Below are 8532 nucleotides of genomic sequence, written 5' to 3'. Positions count from 1 at the left end.
CTTCACCACACCACCAGCAAATGAGAGCGGAATTTAAAGTTTGTAACGGGAATTTGCCATGTACCTCCAGTCACCCATGGGTACACACTTCTGGACTTTGGATAATCGCTGGACTGCTCCTCCTTCTCCTCATGCGCCACCATGATGACCGTTACAAGAGTTAGGCCTTTGTTTCAGGTATACCCCCAGTGGTAAATTTTTTCGCCCATTCTTTGCAGAATGGACATTACAACGACAGGAGACCCGCTCCTTTGCAATGGGAACAATGTTTTGAGGCCCTCATGCACGTCTCTATGCAGGGACAACGTGGAGCCTCCCAATTTTTGGCTGCCCTGCCAAAGGGCTATACTATAATACACCCACTTCCTGACAATGGACACTTAATGTTTTGAGGCCCTCATGCACGTCTCTATCCAGGGACAACGTGGAGCCTCCCAATTTTTGGCTGCCCTGCCTAAGGGCTATACTATAATACACCCACTTCCTGACAATGGACACTTAATGTTTTGAGGCCCTCATGCACGTCTCTATCCAGGGACAACGTGGAGCCTCCCAATTTTTGGCTGCCCTGCCAAAGGGCTATACTATAATACACCCACTTCCTGACAATGGACACTTAATGTTTTGAGGCCCTCATGCACGTCTCTATCCAGGGACAACGTGGAGCCTCCCAATTTTTGGCTGCCCTGCCTAAGGGCTATACTATAATACACCCACTTCCTGACAATGGACACTTAATGTTTTGAGGCCCTCATGCACGTCTCTATCCAGGGACAACGTGGAGCCTCCCAATTTTTGGCTGCCCTGCCTAAGGGCTATACTATAATACACCCACTTCCTGACAATGGACACTTAATGTTTTGAGGCCCTCATGCACGTCTCTATCCAGGGACAACGTGGAGCCTCCCAATTTTTGGCTGCCCTGCCTAAGGGCTATACTATAATACACCCACTTCCTGACAATGGACACTTAATGTTTTGAGGCCCTCATGCACGTCTCTATCCAGGGACAACGTGGAGCCTCCCAATTTTTGGCTGCCCTGCCAAAGGGCTATACTACAAAAGACCCACTTCCTGACAATGGACACTTAATGTTTTGAGGCCCTCATGCACGTCTCTATCCAGGGACAACGTGGAGCCTCCCAATTTTTGGCTGCCCTGCCTAAGGGCTATACTATAATACACCCACTTCCTGACAATGGACACTTAATGTTTTGAGGCCCTCATGCACGTCTCTATCCAGGGACAACGTGGAGCCTCCCAATTTTTGGCTGCCCTGCCAATGGGCTATACTATAATACACCCACTTCCTGACAATGGACAACGTGGAGCCTCCCAATTTTTGGCTGCCCTGCCAAAGGGCTATACTACAAAAGACCCACTTCCTTCCAATGGGCACTTCAGGTTTACAGGCCCTCATGCACGTCTCTATCCAGGGACAACGTGGAGCCTCCCAATTTTTGGCTGCCCTGCCTAAGGGCTATACTATAATACACCCACTTCCTGACACTGGACACTTAATGTTTTGAGGCCCTCATGCACGTCTCTATCCAGGGACAACGTGGAGCCTCCCAATTTTTGGCTGCCCTGCCTAAGGGCTATACTACAATAGACCCACTTCCTTACAATGGGCACTTCAGGTTTACAGGCCATCATGCACGTCTGTATGCAGGGGCATTGGTGAACCTCACAATTTTGGACTGCCCTGGCAAAGGAAAATACTACAAAGACTCAGTTCCTCAAAATGGGCACATTAGACTCAGAGGCCTTTATGTACGTCTCTTCTCAGGGACATCGGAGTGCCACACAATGTTTTACGTAAAATCTTTCATGTATTGATCTCAAAAAGTAACATACATTAGCTCTATCTCACTATTGGGTATGTGCCCTTAACATTTCCGCTATGAAAAATCATTTTGGTGTCATTTTGGAAGGTTTTCTGGTGAGTCCGTAAAAATGGCGTAAAACGCGGACAAAATTATTCACAGCTGTGACTTTTGAGTGATAAATGCTTCAAGGGGTCTTCCCCATGCTGTTGCCATGTCATTTGAGCACTCATCGGAGACTTTTGTGCCATTTTTAGGGTTTCTACATGCTGCCGGTGGTCATTTCACAAAAATACTCGGGTCTCCCATAGGATAACATTGGGCTCGGTGCTCGGGCCGAGTACACGAGTATCTTGGGAGGCTCGGCCCGAGCTTCGAGCACCCGAGCTTTTTAGTACTCGCTCATCACTACTAATAAACCTAAAAAATAAAAATAAATTGAATAAAAATCATGAATGTTGTGTTATAACAGGAAATTCGGTGTAAGAATGAATATCCGGGATGAGAGTTCAGCGAATGAGTTATAGAAATTGTTACAAAAAGGAGTGTGTACGGTTTATGCGTAAATTTTCAGAATGCGTACATGAAAATTATATGTATGTGAGAATGTCCCCCATGCTTTGTAAAAAGTTATTTATGAAAATGTAAATAAAATATATAAAAATGCCTAATTATTTATAATTTATGAGAAAGATATATATGTATGGAAGAATGTTATAAGGTGTCCAAGAACCATAAAGAAAAAGGGTGCATATATAATGTTAGAGGTCTAGAGTTCCACCAGGCTATATCACCCCTAAAGAAATAGAAAGAAGACCTTACTACCTGTGTACCCCAAAAAAAGCTATATTTCTTAGCCAGGATTATGGTGGAGATATGCACAAGTGAAATAAGAATATAAAGTAATACAATAAGATTATAAAACCAATATGTGTGCATTCATGCACCACCCGGTACGCTACCCTTGCCAAATTGCTCACTCTAGATCCCCACACGATCCATGAAGCCGTTCCCCCGGTCACACCGCCTGCTGCCGGTTCCCACTCATCCCTGGGGGAGTTAGGCGAGTGGTATCGAGAGCTACATGTCGGCACTGATGATACCCCCATACACCACAAGGAAGGGGTATACCGGGTGGTACAGGAGTATGAGCGGGTTTTTAGCAAGCACCCTCTAGATTTTGGGCAGATTAAAGGGGTTCAACACCACATCCCTACCGGTACACACTCCCCTATTAAAGAGAGATACAGGCCTATTCCCCCTGCGCACTACCAATGCTCCAAAGACATGTTGAGGAACATGAAGGAGGCAGGGGTTATTAGGGACAGCTGTAGTCCCTGGGCCGCTCCGTTGGTGCTGGTTAAGAAGAAGGATGGCACCATGCGGATGTGTGTGGATTACCGGAAGATTAACCAGATAACGCATAAGGATGCTTACCCTCTGCCCCGCATCAAAGAGTCCCTGGCCTCGCTGAGAACCGCTAACTACTTCTCCACCCTTGACCTCACCAGCGGGTACTGGCAGGTGGCCGTGGCACCGGAAGACCGAGAGAAGACTGCCTATGGGACCGTTTTGCTGTACTTGGATGATGTGATTGTGTACTCACAGACGTATGAAGCCCACCTGGAGCACCTAGCCGAGGTGTTCGCGTCCCTTGCCAAGTATGGGATGAAGTTGAAGCCCTCAAAGTGTCATCTGCTGAAACCCAGAGTGCAGTACCTAGGACATGTGGTTGGTGCGGAAGGTGTCGCCCCCAACCCCGAGAAGATCACCGCCATCCAAGACTGGCCGAGACCGACCACAGTGAGGGAAGTGAGGCAGTTTCTGGGCCTGGTGGGATATTACCGTCGCTTCATTAAGGGGTACACAAAGATGGCTGCCCCCATGCAAGACCTCCTCGTAGGACAGACCAAGGGTGGTAGATCCCTAGTAGCCCCATTGGTGTGGGAAGAAAAGCATGAGGAATCCTTCCGCCAGCTGAGAACAGCCCTGACCGGAGAGGAAATCCTAGCGTACCCTGACTACAGCCGCCCATTCATCCTCTACACCGACGCCAGCAATGTGGGCTTGGGGGCTGTTCTATCCCAGGTCCAAGACAGAAGGGAAAAGGTAATAGCTTATGCTAGCCGAAAACTCCGACCGACTGAGAGGAACCCTGAGAACTACATCTCCTTCAAGCTTGAGCTCTTGGCACTGGTGTGGGCTATCACCGAGCGGTTCCGCCATTACCTGGCAGCAGCCAAGTTCACCGCGTACACAGACAATAACCTGCTGACCCATCTAGATACGGCCAAGCTGGGCGCGTTGGAGCAGCGGTGGGTGACCAGGTTAGCCAACTACGATTTCACCATCAAGTACCGGGCCGGCCGTACCAACGTCAATGCCAATGCACTCTCCCGGATGCCCCACCTGTCGGAAGAGGGGCCAGAGGATGATGACCTCGAAGAGATCGAGTTGCCTGCATTTCACCGGCCATTCACTGAGAAGGTGCACGTCTACCAACAACGGGTGAACCTGGATCCGCTGCCCCGACAGGACTGGCAGGAAGCTCAGGACCAGGCACCTGCTGTCCGCCTGGTCAAGACTCTAGTGGAACAGGGTTCTGCTGGGATAGACCCTGCTGCCCCTGCCGAAGCCCAACGTCTGTGGCAAGAACGGACCCGGCTATACCTACACCAGGGGAAGTTGTATCGCGAGCTGATTAATCCAAAGACTCACGAGAAGATCCGCCAGCTGGTGATTCCCCAGGCTAACGTGCCCACCGTCCTGCAAGCATACCATGATGGTGCAGTGCACTTCGGGTGGAAGAAGCTAGAGATGTTGTTAAGAGAGCGGTTCTATTGGAGTGGAATGCGGGAATCTGTGGAGGCCTGGTGCCGAGAATGTGGCCCTTGCGCATTGAGAAGGAAGGACGAGGCCAGCCAGAAGGCACCCCTACACCCGATCATTACACACCAACCGCTGGAGCTGGTTGCCCTTAACCATGTAAAGCTCACCCCCAGCCGAAGTGGGTACACCTACGCTCTGACCATCGTAGACCACTACTCGAGGTTCCTGGTGGTTGTCCCAGTTAAGGACTTAACCGGCCGCACCGCTGCTAAGGCTTTCCAGGCTTATTTCTGTTGACCGCATTGGTACCCGGAGAGGGTGCTTACCGACCAGGGTCCGGCCTTTGAAGCAGAGGTATTCCAGGAATTCTGCCAGTTGTACGGCTGCAAGAAAATCCGGACCACGCCTTACCACGCCCAAACCAATGGCATTTGTGAAAAGATGAACCACTTGGTCCTGGGCCTCCTCAAGACGTTACCACTGGAAGAGCGGAACCTGTGGCTGGAGAAGCTACCTGACCTGGTCGATATGTACAACAACATCCCTTCCAGCTCTACGAAATGCACTCCAGCATACCTGATGAGAGCTCGTCCCGGCCGGCTACCAGTGGATCTGGAAATGGGCTTGGAAGCTTCAGAAGCACTCCTGTCGACAGCTGAATGGGACACTCGGCGGAGGACACAGTACCGACAGGTCCAGGAGTATGTTGAAAAGAACTTGTGCCAGAGTCGGGGACAATAGGAGCAGTGCTTCAACAAGAAGGCGCCTGCCGGTTCCTTCCAACCTGGGGATGTAGTGCTGAAGCGGAAAAGAAGGGCCCACAAGCTGGATGATCAATGGGAAAAAACCCCGTATGTAGTCCAGCCCACAGGATGGGAGAATGGGAAGGCCTACCAGATCAGCCGTGACCAGGGGGGGACTTTGGCCACGGTTTCCCGAGACCACCTGAAGAAGTGCCCACCAGCATTGAGAGTAGCGGATGAGGCTCCAGTTCCCAGTCCAGTGGAGAAGGAAAAAGAGGTAATCCACACCATGATGGGTGATTTTCCAGCAGACTGGCCTACACAGAACGGTGCGGTGATCCTTCCAGTGATACTGTTCCCACAACCCGTGGATGAAGAAATGATGGAAACGGTTAACCGCGAGCCAGTGCCCAGGGATGTACCTGTACCCAGCTCCCCTACGCCTCCGCCTGCCCCACATGATAGCAGGGAGGAGGAACTGACTGTTCCCTCTGCCCCACTGCCTGTCACCACTGACACCGGACCCCGAAGGTCCACTCGCCCCAACCTAGGTAGACCCCCACTTAGGTACAGGGAAACTACTCTTTAAAAGGGGGGGGGCTTTATGTGTTGAGTGTACCAGTTTGAAAGTTTTAAATGATAAGTAAAGATGATCAACCAAAGAAGTTTACCTGATTGAACCGTGATTAAACCGGCCGTTGCCGGCAACTGTTGTCCCCGTAGGGACTGTGCAACCATTGCGTAAGGAACTGCTTACGGACAAGCCCGAGAACTTGCAGGGCAACCACAAACTTAGTGCAATGTAAATAAAAATGTTTGTTGGCTTGACACCGTTACCGCCTCCGGAGAGGCTGATTTGGGAGGATGGGCCTGGAGGAAAGGGATGGCCTAGGCCCGCCACTACCGTAACCGGTGGCGATCCTCCGGGGGTTCAGGGGTCCCCTTGGACGTGGGCCCCCTGAAAGAGACAGAACCCGCTCGGGCAACTTGGTGCTGGACTGGGGTCAAGGGGTGCTGCCCGCTTCTTAGGGGCAGCATCAGGGCCAGGTTGTTTGGGTGGGAGAAGAGCGGAAGCTGTACCGTTGTAAAATGTTTATGATGCTTTTACATGTTTTACCGTTTTATTCTTTTTCAGTTGTGAAAATAAAACCGGTGATGGACGGGCAGCCCGCGGACGGTCTGCATTTTACTATAGGGGAATGTGGCGCCCTGGACAAGCCAGGTCGTCACAGGTACTACACCAACACACTCTACACTCCGGCTAGGCACACCGAAGCTAAACACAAATCCTAGTTGCCTTCCTCCAGGGGCTGATGTCCACACCAGGGGGTGGGCCAGGCGGTTGATCCCACCCACCGAGGAGTTCACAGTCCTGGAGGCGGGAAAAGGAGTCAGATTAGAGATCAGTTTTGGAGTTAGAGAAGTGAAGAGGAGAGGAGACTGACCGTGTCCGGGTGTGTGGCCCGGGCACTCAGCAAGGTTGGCAGACGGTGGTGACCTTCTGCAGGAGAGGCTGATTGGAGTGAACCGTACGGACCGGGGATGGGCGGTGGCCCGCCGGTACCAGATCGGGGAGTGAAGAGAAGCCAGCACCATCCGGCAGGGCCTACGGACCCCGACCAGGCTAGGAGTCGCCGTAAAACCGGTCAAATCCGTTAGCGACAGGAACCTCCAGGGTTTCCCAGCAGTCAAGACCCGATTGAAGGCAACAGCTCACACCGTAGAGGGAAGCACAGTCACCGCCAAGGCTACAGTTCCCAGGGCCAGAGCCTGCGGGCAAAAGGGGCTCCCTCAGCATCCATCCAAGCTGGGGAGCGGGTTACCGGTGGGAAGCCCGCTAGATTTTGGGGGAATAAAAGGGGTCCAACACCACATCCCCACAGGTGCACACCCACCCATCAAAGAGAGCTATAAGCCAATACCACCTTCACATTGCCAGTGTACCAAGGACATGTTGAGCAACATGAAGGCGGCTGGGGTTATCCGTGACAGTTGTAGCCTTTGGGCAGCTCTGTTGATCCTGTTAAAAAAGAAGGACGGCACCACTCCCCGTATTGAGGAATCGCTAGCTGCATTGAGAACTGCAAATTATTTTTCTACCCTTGATCTCACTAGTCACTATTGGCAAGTGTCCGTTGCTGAGGCAGACCGGGAGAAGACCGCCTTCGCCACCCCTATGGGTCTCTGCGAGTTCAAAAGCATGCCCTTCGAGCTGTGCAATGCGCCAGGAACCTTCCAGAGGCTGATGGAATGCTGCTTGGGACAAGATTTTAGGGTGTATAAAAAGGGAGATTAGATCCCGTGATCCCAACGTATTGTTACACCTCTATAAATCACTTGTAAGGCTACATCTGGAATATGGGAACCAGTTTTGGGCTCCACATTTTAAAAAGGACATTCAGAAGTTAGAGTCAGTTCAAAGGTGGGCAACTAGACTACTACAAGGAATGGAAGGCCTCCCATATGATGACAAGTTGAAAAAGTTATTAAGTGATTATTGGCTGCAATGGGGCTTTCTGGCTGGTGCCAGCCTCTCTTCTTAGCACACAGGAACCACAATCCCTACACCATGCTTCAATGGATTCTCTCATCCCAGCCCAGTAAAACTACATATTTTACACAGTCATAAGCAGCCAAAAGGGATCTATTCTATTCAATTGCAAATGATCTAGATAAGACTGAGAATAAGATACTGCACGGGACATAGCAGAGTTGGTCAAGTTGAGTGGAGATGAGTTTGCTATTTGGCACAGCTTTTTGCATCAATAAAGCAAGTAAAAGGTGTGAAAGATAAAAAAAAGGGTGAAAGTGTGAAAAGTGAATTGGCCAAATTGAGGTGCATATAAAGTTTTTGCTTTCTTTCAATTCACTAATGGGGCTCATTTGAATCAGGTGAATTGAGTTCTGCTTTTGGAAACTGGGTTAAGAAGGGGTGCACCGGTCCTGGAGGTACTGCAATACCAGGTCAATGCGTGGAGTGGACAGAGCAAGATTTTTTCCATCTCCTTGTTCTAAAAATCCATTTAATATATGGTCCCCAGAGAGGGGACGTATCAGATATTAAACTGATAAGAACAGATTTAATTTTTTTTTTTTTCTGTTTATCAGTAGGACTTCAAAATAACAAAGGTGAT

The 8532-nt window shown here is 50.3% G+C and overlaps 1 pseudogene; it reads right to left on the bottom strand.

The window, feature by feature from the left end:
* Positions 1-8325: 8325 nt before the first annotated feature.
* LOC142288914 (U2 spliceosomal RNA) lies at positions 8326-8532 on the bottom strand (annotated as a pseudogene).

Source organism: Anomaloglossus baeobatrachus, unplaced genomic scaffold (assembly GCF_048569485.1).
Source record: "Anomaloglossus baeobatrachus isolate aAnoBae1 unplaced genomic scaffold, aAnoBae1.hap1 Scaffold_87, whole genome shotgun sequence".
NCBI classification, from domain to species: Eukaryota; Metazoa; Chordata; class Amphibia; order Anura; family Aromobatidae; genus Anomaloglossus; species Anomaloglossus baeobatrachus.
This window is presented reverse-complemented; position numbering and strand designations above follow the sequence as displayed.